At 36.9% G+C, this 10,391-nt stretch overlaps 1 non-coding gene across 1 annotated transcript; it reads left to right on the plus strand.

Annotated features, from left to right (window-relative positions):
* Window positions 1-8,056: 8,056 nt before the first annotated feature.
* Window positions 8,057-8,163, plus strand: LOC143672233 (U6 spliceosomal RNA). The gene has a single exon (XR_013169702.1). It is a non-coding gene; the product is annotated as a U6 spliceosomal RNA (small nuclear RNA).
* The last annotated feature ends 2,228 nt before the right edge of the window (window positions 8,164-10,391 follow it).

Below are 10,391 nucleotides of genomic sequence, written 5' to 3' on the forward strand. Positions count from 1 at the left end.
TTTGGATGACAAGTCCCCAGAGAATAGACTCCCAGGTGAGTACTTAACCAAACCTGGAACCAGTCAGTCATTTCAGTACAAGTCGGGATGGAAATGCAGCTCTGCAGAAAGAATTTGTGGAGAGTCTTATTGTTTGACAGTTGGTACCCATGCTTGCTACTGTGAAACCAATGAGTTCTTTGCAAGATCTTTGTGAATGAATCCACTGCCATCCTGGACTAAATGGGCCAAAAAGAGATAGATTGAAGGAAAAATGAGGTCTGGAGCCAAGAAAACTCAGGCCAGGAGAGTGGACTCAACCATGCCTACGGAAAGGATGAATTTGTCCTGCAGTTTGAAGAAGGCAGGCCTTCCTCCCCATTGTTCAAGAAGAGTGCTTCTACCACAGGGCTCTCAGATGCCTCAGAAATTGAGGGGAGCTTGGCTGTCCCGTTGTTCAGGAAGAGTGCTTCTGCCTCAGATTTCAGAGTGGATGGAGCACATTCCCCAGGGATTGGGGAAAGCCTGGCCACCACGCTACTGTTCTAAGGTGATTGATGAGGCCTCTGCACCAGAAGTGGCAGAGAGTCTAGATGCCACTCAGATGCTTGAGGATGGTGGGGCCAAGAACATGGTGGTCTCCCCAATGTTTGGAGATGTTGGAGCCATCACACCACTTTTGAAGAGAACAGAAATGTTGCATGAGCCCTTGGAGAGGGTGGGACTTCTGCTCTGTCAAATCCCAAGGATGGATAAAATGTCATTTAATACATTATTTTCAAGCCTGGAAATCTAATGAAGCATGTGCTTCAGGTTTTCAGAAGGGTTGGTGTCTGTGGCCTTTGTTTTCCTTCCAATTTCTCCTTAAGGAAATGAGAACATTTATCTTATGACTGTCCCTCCTCTGTACATTGTAAACTGATAACGTGTTCTAAGTTTCACAGGTCCACAGTCAGGAGAGAATTTTACCTTAGGGTAGAGCATGCCTGAAACTAGTTTTGATGAGACTTTGTACTTAATAGTGTTAATGAAATGATTTAAGGCTTTTGTGATATTGTGATGGAATAAATGTATTTCACATATGGAAAGAACAAGTCTCTTTAGTGTCCAGAGGGTGGAGTCTGCTGGTTTGAAGTTGTTATGTAACCTCAGAAAAGACCATGTTCTTTTAATCCATTCCTGAGGGTAAAGATCTATTGTGGCTGGGACCTTTAGTTAGGTTATTTCAATTGAGATGTCACCCACCCCATTCAGGTGGCTTGTAATCCTTTATAACAGGATAAGGTCCAGAGAGCTCAGCCAGAAATACCCAGAGAAATTCAAAGAGATCAGACAGAGAAAAACCCTGAATATGCTAAGAGAGAACCCACAGAAGCTCAGAGAGAACCCACTGGAACTAGGATCTGAAAGCAACAAAACCCACAAGTGAAGGGCCATCATATGCCAGCCACATGCTTGCTATATGAAAAGGAGCCTCAGATGCTAGTGGTAATTCTTAAAAGAAGATATCATCCTGTTGATGCCTTAATTGGGACATTTTCATGGCCTTGGAACTATAAAGTTGTAAATTAATAAACCTTCATTCTAAAAGCCATCCTATTTCTGGAATATTGCATTCCAGCAGCTAAAGCAAAACTGAAACATCCCCTCAGGACCTACTCTCAGCACCCAGACTCTAGGACCACTGTTAGAATAAGATCCAACTATTGCACAAAGTACATGCAACATGTATTTAGGGAGATAAAAGAGTTGCAAGTTGACCAATTTATTTAAGCAGGAATTTGAAAAGCAGGTGCTGGAGTGTATTCAAAAGATGGTAGTGAGAGAGTATGCTGAAAATAAAGAGCCGTACCACTTTCACTAGGGGGAATCCATAGGCAGACAAGCACCACATGATGGGCAGGATACAAAAACACAGAGTCTAGAGGCTTCTGAGGAAAGTCTGACAACCTGCTGGGTCTCAACCTCAGGGAACACTAATGTTGGTGACTTTTTCCTCCTGAGATGTAGACCAGTCCAATGTGAGAAAATTTGACTGAAGTTTATAAATTTGAGGAGGCCTTCTTCAAAAAAATTATCTATATAGGCAAAGCAATAGAAAGAAAAATAAGAACTGAAAACTTCTGGTCAGTTAAACAGAACCTATGATAGAGGCCTAGAATAAGTTAAACTGAATGTCAAAAAACAGAGAGAGAACAAAGCCATCCAGCCAGAAAATCCTAGGTAAAAGAGTGAAAATGACCTCCAGAATAGACTGTTTAAAGAAATGAAATGCCTAGGCAGCAAAAAATAACAGATCATACTAGGAAAATCAAAGATATGGTTCAAGTGAAGGAACAAACCAACAATTCAAATGAGATACAAGACTTGAAACAACTAATTCAGGATGTTTGAACAAAAATGGAAAATCTCATCAAAAATAAAATCAACAAATTGGGGGAGGATATAAAAAGTCAATGGGTGAACAAAAAGAAGAAATTGAAAATTTGAAAAAACAAATCATGGAATTTATGGGATTGAAAAGCACAATAGAAGAGATAAAAACAACAATGGAAAACTACAACAATAGATTTGAAGAGGCAGAAGAAAGGATTAGTGAACTAGGAGACTAGATATCTGACATCTGACACGCAAAAGAAAATATAGAGAAACAAGTGGGAAAATATGAGCAGGGTCTCAGGGAATTGAATGACAACATGAAGCACATGAACATATGTGTGGTGGGTGTCCCAGAAGGAGAAGAGAAAGGAAAAGGGGAAGAAAGACTAATGGAGGAAACTATCATTGAAAAATTTCCATCTCTTATGAAAGACATAAAATTTCAGATCAAAGAAATGCAGTGTACCCCAAACAGGATAGCACCAAATAGACATACACCAAGACACTTACTAATCAGATTGTCAGATGTCAAAGAGAAAGAGAATTTTGAAAGCAGCAAGAGAAAAGCAATCCATCATATACCAGAGAAGCTAGATAAAACTATGTGTGGATTTCTCAGGAGAAACCCTGGAAGTAAGAAGGCAGTGGTAAGATATATTTAAAATTCTATGAGGAAAACTGCCAACCAAGTATTCTACATCCAACAAAATTATCCTTCAAAAATGAGAAGGATCTCAGCCCATACATTTCCCAAACAAACAAGCTAACAAAGAAATGAAAAAACAAACAAAAAAAATTAAACACAAGGTGCTGCAGCAAAGGGGAAAAAATGAAATGTGACCCTTGTCATGCAGCATACAAAAAAATGAAGGGGAGATTAAAATATTTTCAGACAGTCACTGAGAGAATTTGTGACCAAGAGACTGGCTCTACAAGGAATACTAAAGGAGGCACTACAGGCAGATAGGAAAAGGCAGGAGAGAGAGTTCTGGGGAAGAGTGTAGAAAGGAAGACTAATCGTAAAGGAAAAAATAAAAATAAATTTATATGACGTATAAAATCCAAAACACAAAATGGTAGAAGAAAGTACTGCCTTTACAGTAATAACATTAAATGTTAATAGATTAAACTACCCAGTCAAAAGACATAGACTGGCAGAATGAATTTAAAAAACATGACCCATCTATATGCTCTCTACAGGAGACTCATTTTAGACCCCGTGAAAATGAAGAGTTGGGAAAAGATATTTCCTGCAAACAACAATCAGGAAAGAGCAGGAGAAGCTATGCTAATATCCAATAAATTAGACTTCAAATGAAAGCAATTAAAAAAGGCAAAGAAAGATACCATGTATTAAATAAAAGGAACAGTTCAACAAGAAGACATAACAATCATAAATATTTATGCACCAAGTCAGAGTGCTTCAAAGTACATGAGGCAACTACTGACACTGAAAGGAGGAATAGACATCTCTAATATAATTGTTGGAGACTTTAATTCCCAGCTTTCATCAATGGATAGAACATCTAGAAAGAAGATCAGTAAAGAAACAGAGAATTTGAATACTACAATAAATGAACTAAACGTAACGGACATTTATAGAACATTACACCACACAACAGCAGGATATACCTTTTTCTCAAGTCCTCATGGATCATTCTCAAGGATAGACCATAGGCTGGGTCACAAAGCAAGTCTCAATAAATTGAAAAAGATTGAAATCATACAAAACCCTTTCTCAGATCATAAAGGAATGAAGTTGGAAGTCAATGATAGGTAGAGTGCCAGAAAATTCACAAATATGTGGAAACTCAACAACACACTCTTAAACAACCAGTGAATCAAGGAAGAAATTACAAGAGAAATCAGTAAATACCTCAAGGCAAATGAAAATGAAAACACAGCATATCAAAATTTATGGGATCCAGCAAAGGCAGTGCTAAGAAGGAAATTTACTGCCCTAAATACCTATATCAAAAAAGAAGAAAGAGCAAAAATCGAGGAATTAACTGTCCACTTGGAAGAACTAGAGAAAGAACAGCAAACTAACCCCAAAGCAAACAAAAGGAAAGAAATAATGAAGATTAGAGCAGAAACAAATGAAATTGAGAACATGAAAACAATCGAGAAAATCAACAAAAACAGAACTTGGTTCTTTGAGAAAATCAGTAAGATTCATGGACCTTTAGTAAGGTTGACAAAAAGAAAAAGAGAGAGGATGCAAATAAATAAAATCAGAAATGGAAGAGCAGACATAACCACTGACCCCACAGAAAGAAAAGAAGTAATGAGATGATACTATGAATAACTTAATGCTAATAAACTCGACAAATGTCGATGAAATGGACAACTTCCTAGAAAAGCATGAACAACCAACACTGAATGGAAAAGAAATAGATGACCTCAACAAACCAATCACAAGTAAAGAAACTGAATCAGTCATTAAGAAGGTCCCCAAGAAGAAAAGTCCAGGACCAGATGGCTTCACATGTGAATTCTACCAAACATTCCAGAAAGAATTAGAACCAATCCTGCTCAAACTCTTCAAAGAAATTGAACAGGAGGGAAAGCTACCTAACTCATTCTATGAAGCCAAAATCACCCTCACACCAAAGCCAGCAAAGATATTACAAAAAAAAAGAAAACTACAGACCAATCTCTCTAATGAATATAGATGCAAAATCCTCAACAAAATTATTGCAAATCAGATCCAGCAGCATACTAAAAGAATCATACAACATGGTCAAGTAGGATTCATCCCAAGTATGCAAGGATGCTTCAATATAAGAAAATCAATTAATGTAATACACCATATCAACAAATTAAAGCAGAAAAGCCACATGATCATCTTGATTGATGCTGAAAAGGCATTTGACAAAATTCAAAATCCTTTCTTGTTGAAACCACTCAAGGATAGGAATAGAAGAGAACTTCCTCAACATGATAAAGGGAATATATGAAAAACCCACATTATCCTCAATGGGGAAAAACTGAAAACTTTCCCCCTAAGATCAGGAACAAGACAAGGATGTCCACTATCACCACTGTTATTCAACATTGTGTTGGAAGTTCTAGCCAGAGCAATTAGACAAGAAGAAGAAATACAAGGCATCAAAATTGGAAAGGAAGAAGAAGTAAAACTCTCACTGTTTGCAGATGATAAGATACTATATGTCAAAAACCCAGAAAAATTCGCAGCAAAAGTACAAGTGCTAATAAATGAGTACAGCAAAGTGGCAGCTTAGAAGATCAGCACTCAAAAATCTGTAGTGTTTCTATACACTAGTAATGAACAATATAAAGGGGAATCAAGAAAAAAAATTCCATTTACAATTGCAACCAAAAGAATAAAATATTTAGAAATAAATTTAACTAAAGATACAAAAGACCTATACAGAGAAAACTTCAAGAAACTGTCAAAAGAAATCCCAGAAGACCTAAATAGATGGAAGGGCATACCGTGTTCATGGATTGGAAGACTAAATATAGTTGAGATGTCAATTCTACCTAAATTGATTTACAGATTCAATGCAATACCAATTAAAATCCCAAAAACTTACTTTTTAGAAATACAAAAATCAATAACCAAATTTATTGGGAAGGGCAGGGTGCCTCAAATACCTAAAAATATCCTGAGAAATAAAAATGAAGTCAGAGGTCTCAAGCTACCTGACTTTAAGGCATATTATGAAGCCACAGTGGTCAAAACAGCATGGTACTGGCATAAAGATATATACTGACCAATGGAATCGAATAGAGTGTTCAGATATAGACCCTCTCATCTATGGAGAATTGATCTTTGATAAGGCAGTCAAGCCAACTCACCTGGGACAGAACAGTCACTTCAATAAATGGTGCCTATAGAACTGGAGATCCTCATGCAAAAGAATGAAAGAGGATCCATATCTCACATCTAATACAAAACTTAACTCAAAATGGATCAAAGATCTAAACATTAGATCTATGACCATAAAACCATTAGAAGAAAATGTAGGGAAATATCTTATAAATCTTATACTGGGAGGCAGTTTCCTAGACCTTACATCCAAAGCATGAGCACTGAAGAAATAAAGAAAGAAATGGGAACTCCTCAAAATTAAACACTTTTGTGCATCAAAGAAATTCGTCAAGAAAGTAAAAAGACAGCCTACACAATGGGAGACAGTCATTGGAAATGATATATCAGATAAAGTTCTAGTATCCAGAATATATAAAGAGATTGTTCAACTCAACAACAAAAAGACAAACAACCCAATTACAAAGTGGGCAAAAGACTTGAACAGACACTTCTCAGAAGAGGAAATACAAATGGCCAAAAGGCACATGAAAAGATGCTCAACTTCACTGGCTATCAAGGAAATGCAAATCAGAACCACAATGAGATATCATCTCACACCCACCAGAATGGTCATTATCAATAAAACAGATAATGACAAGTGCTGGAGAGGATGTGGAGAAAGAGGCACACTTATCCACTGTTGTTGGGAATGTCAAATGGTATAACCGCTGTGAAAGGCAGTTTGGCAGTTCCTCAAGAAGCTAAGTATAGAATTGCAATATGACCCAGCAATACCATTGCTAGGTATCTGCTCAGAGGACATGAGGACAAAGACACAAATGGACATTTGCACACCAATGTTTATAGCAGCATTATTTACAATTTCCAAGAGATGGAAACAGCCCAAATGTCCATCAACAGATGAGTGGCTAAACAAGCTGTGGTATACACATATGATGGAATATTATGCAGGTGTTATGAAGTTATGAAGCATGTAACAACATGGATGGACCTTTAAGGACATTTTGCTGAGTGAGATTAGCCAGAAACAAAGGAAAAAATACTGTATGGTCTCACTGTTATGAACTAACATTAATGAATGAACTTGGATCATTTCAGTTAAGAACACAGGTCATCAGGAGATAGAAATAGGGTAGATATTGGGTAATTGGAACTAAGGGATACAGATTGTGCAATGGGACTGATTGCAAAAATTCAGAAATGGATAGCACAATACTACCTAACTACCTAACTGTAATACAATAATGTTAGAACACTGAATGAAGTTGAATGTGAGAATGATAGAGGGAGGAGGACTGGAGGCCCAAATGAAATCAGAAGGAAAGATATATGATAAAGACTGAGGTGGTATAATCTAAGAATGCCTAGAGTGTATAACGATAGTGACTAAATGTACAAATTTAAAAATATTTTGCGTGAGGAAGAACAAAGGAATGTCAATAATACTGGGTGTTGAAAATAGATGGTAATTAATATATTAAAACTTTAACTTATGCTTGAGACTAAACCAAAAAATATTTATTTGGTACAAAATTTATATTTTGACTAGTGCATTTCCTAATATAACTTATGTGGACAGCTTAACCAAACACCATAAGTACATGGAACTTTGAGTAGGACATGAGATTTTGTAGGTTTGTCCAGAATGATACCTTGATAAATTCCAGAATGATTTGAACAGTGAATAAAAAAGTATTTGCAAAGTCCCCTTGGGGGAATGGTGAGAAAGGTGAAAATTCAACTTCCCCAAGTGGAGAATTCTTGATATTCTCGACAAGCAGTGGGGACAACCAAAGCAGTAGGCTTTGTTCATATGAAACTTGACCCAATCTTGGGGTTTGTTCATATGAAACTTGACCTCACAATGGAAAGGCTAAGCCCACTTAAAATTAGGCTTAAGTGCTCGCTTCGGCAGCACATATACTAAAATTGGAATGATACAGAGAAGATTAGCATGGCCCCTGTGCAAGGATAACACGCAAATTCATGAAGCGTTCCATATTTAAAAAAAAAAATTAGGCTTAAGAGTCACCCACAAGAGAACCTCTTTTGTTGCTCAGATGTGGCCCCTCTCTCTCAGCCAACACGGTAAGTGAACTCACTGCCTTCTCCCTCTCTATGTGGGACATGACTCCCAGGGTTGTAGACCTTCCTGGAAACATGGGAAAGAAAGCCTCGAATGAGCTGGGACTCAGCATCAAGGGATTGAGAAAATCTTCTCGACCGAAAGGGGGAAGAGAGAAATGAGACAGAGAACATAAAGTGTCAATGGCTGAGAGATTCCAAACAGAGTTGAGAGGTTATTCTGGAGGTTATTCTCATGCATTAAATAGAGATCACCTTTTTTATTTAAGGCATAACAGAAAGGCTAGAGGGAAGTGCCTGGAAATGTAGAGTTGTGTTCCAGTAGCCATGTTTCTTGGAGATGATTGCATAATGATATAGCTTTCACAATGTGACTGTGTGATTGTGAAAACTTTGTGTCTGATGCTTCTTTTATCTACTTTATGGACAGATGAATAAAACATATGGGTTAAAAATAAATAAATAATAGGGAGAACAAATGTTAAAGTAAATTTAGTAGATTGAAATGCTAGTGATCAATGAAAGGGAGGGGTAAGGGGCATGGTATGTATGAATTTTTTTTCTGTTTTCTTTTTATTTCTTTTTCTGAGTTGATGCAAATGTTCTAAGAAATGATCATGATAATGATATACAACTATGTGATGAAAAAAAGAATGTTCATATTGTATGTTGATTGGTTTTATTTAAAATTTTTTTAAAAGATAAATGTAATCCATAACCATCATCAGATTAAAAAAAACTCGAAACATAGGTCCTATTGACACTAAGGGCAAATGTCCTTTTCAAATATCAAACCCTCAGAGGTTTGCAAAGAAGCAGAGGTCTGGAGTGTAGGGAAGAATTGTATTGTTTAGGAAGAATATTCAACTCCTATAACATATGCCAAAATAATAGAGGCTTAAGCATGATATAATTATATTTCTCTCTCATACGAGAGTCCAAGTGTAAAAAATACACGTAAAAAATCATAGATATACAATAAAAAGTAAGAACCCTAATATAAACTACTGCTTACAGTTAATAGTATAATTATAATAGTATTGTTTCATCAATTGTAACAAAGGTGCCCCACTAACGTGAAACATTAATAATAGGGAAAACCATGTGTATGGGGTCAGGAGTGATATATGGGAAGTCCATACTATCTGTATGATTTTTCTGTAAATCTACAACTGCTCTAAGTAAAAAATATACGTTAAAAAATGGAGGTCTCTTAACTGGGAAAAGTTAAATCAATGAACATCTCTGAATTGGAAAAATTTGTAAATATACTTATATTCCACTCAGATACCCACCAAAAAGCATGCACTACAGATTAGGTTGTCAATAATCAAGTAAACAGGATGATGTTACCTGTGGATATCATCCAGCCTCTTTTCCCCTGCTCTCTGAAACTTGCCCAATGGGCCCTTGTACAAAATGTCAATGGAAGCAGGGAAGGAGGCTATGCTTTGGTCAAGACCAAGTCATCTTCTCACCAAGGCTAATCTTGCTATCACCACTACTCAGTTGCCAATCAGACATGAGCTGAGGCAAATGTTGATCCACATCATGGCACCATATCCTAGGAAGAAAAGCCAGGCATCTGGTGGCAGGTTGAGTCTCTCTTGTAGGGTGAGTGATTTGTCTTCATGGAAATTGATACATATACCAGATAATAATTTGTCTTCCTTGACCACAAACCTTTGGCTATCAGTACAGTTTGTAGACTTAAAAATTCCTTATTCATTGCCATGGAATTTCATACAATATTAAATCTGGAAAAAAAACACTTATTTTATAATGAAAAAAGTGTGGCAGTGGGCATCTACCCAAAGAATTCACTGGTCATTCACTCCATCATCCAAAAGATAGAATGGAGGAATGACTTATTGAGGGCTCAGTTCCAGTCCAGCTGAAATAACCTCTGAGGATAGGATGATATTTTATGAAATGCAATAAATATATGCCTTAAGTCAGCAGATAATATCTATTGCTATTTCCCCCATCTTCAGACTTACAGGGTCTCAGGACATAAGGGAAGGAAGTGAGGATGTCCCCCTCATTATTACATCTAATAATCCATTATAAATTTTTTATCTTGTCCCTGTGACCTTGGTTTAAGGGGATTTGAGATCTTACTACCTAAGGGAGTTCTGCTTCCTTCAGG

This window comes from Tamandua tetradactyla, chromosome X, assembly GCF_023851605.1.
Source record: "Tamandua tetradactyla isolate mTamTet1 chromosome X, mTamTet1.pri, whole genome shotgun sequence".
Classification (NCBI taxonomy): Eukaryota; Metazoa; Chordata; class Mammalia; order Pilosa; family Myrmecophagidae; genus Tamandua; species Tamandua tetradactyla.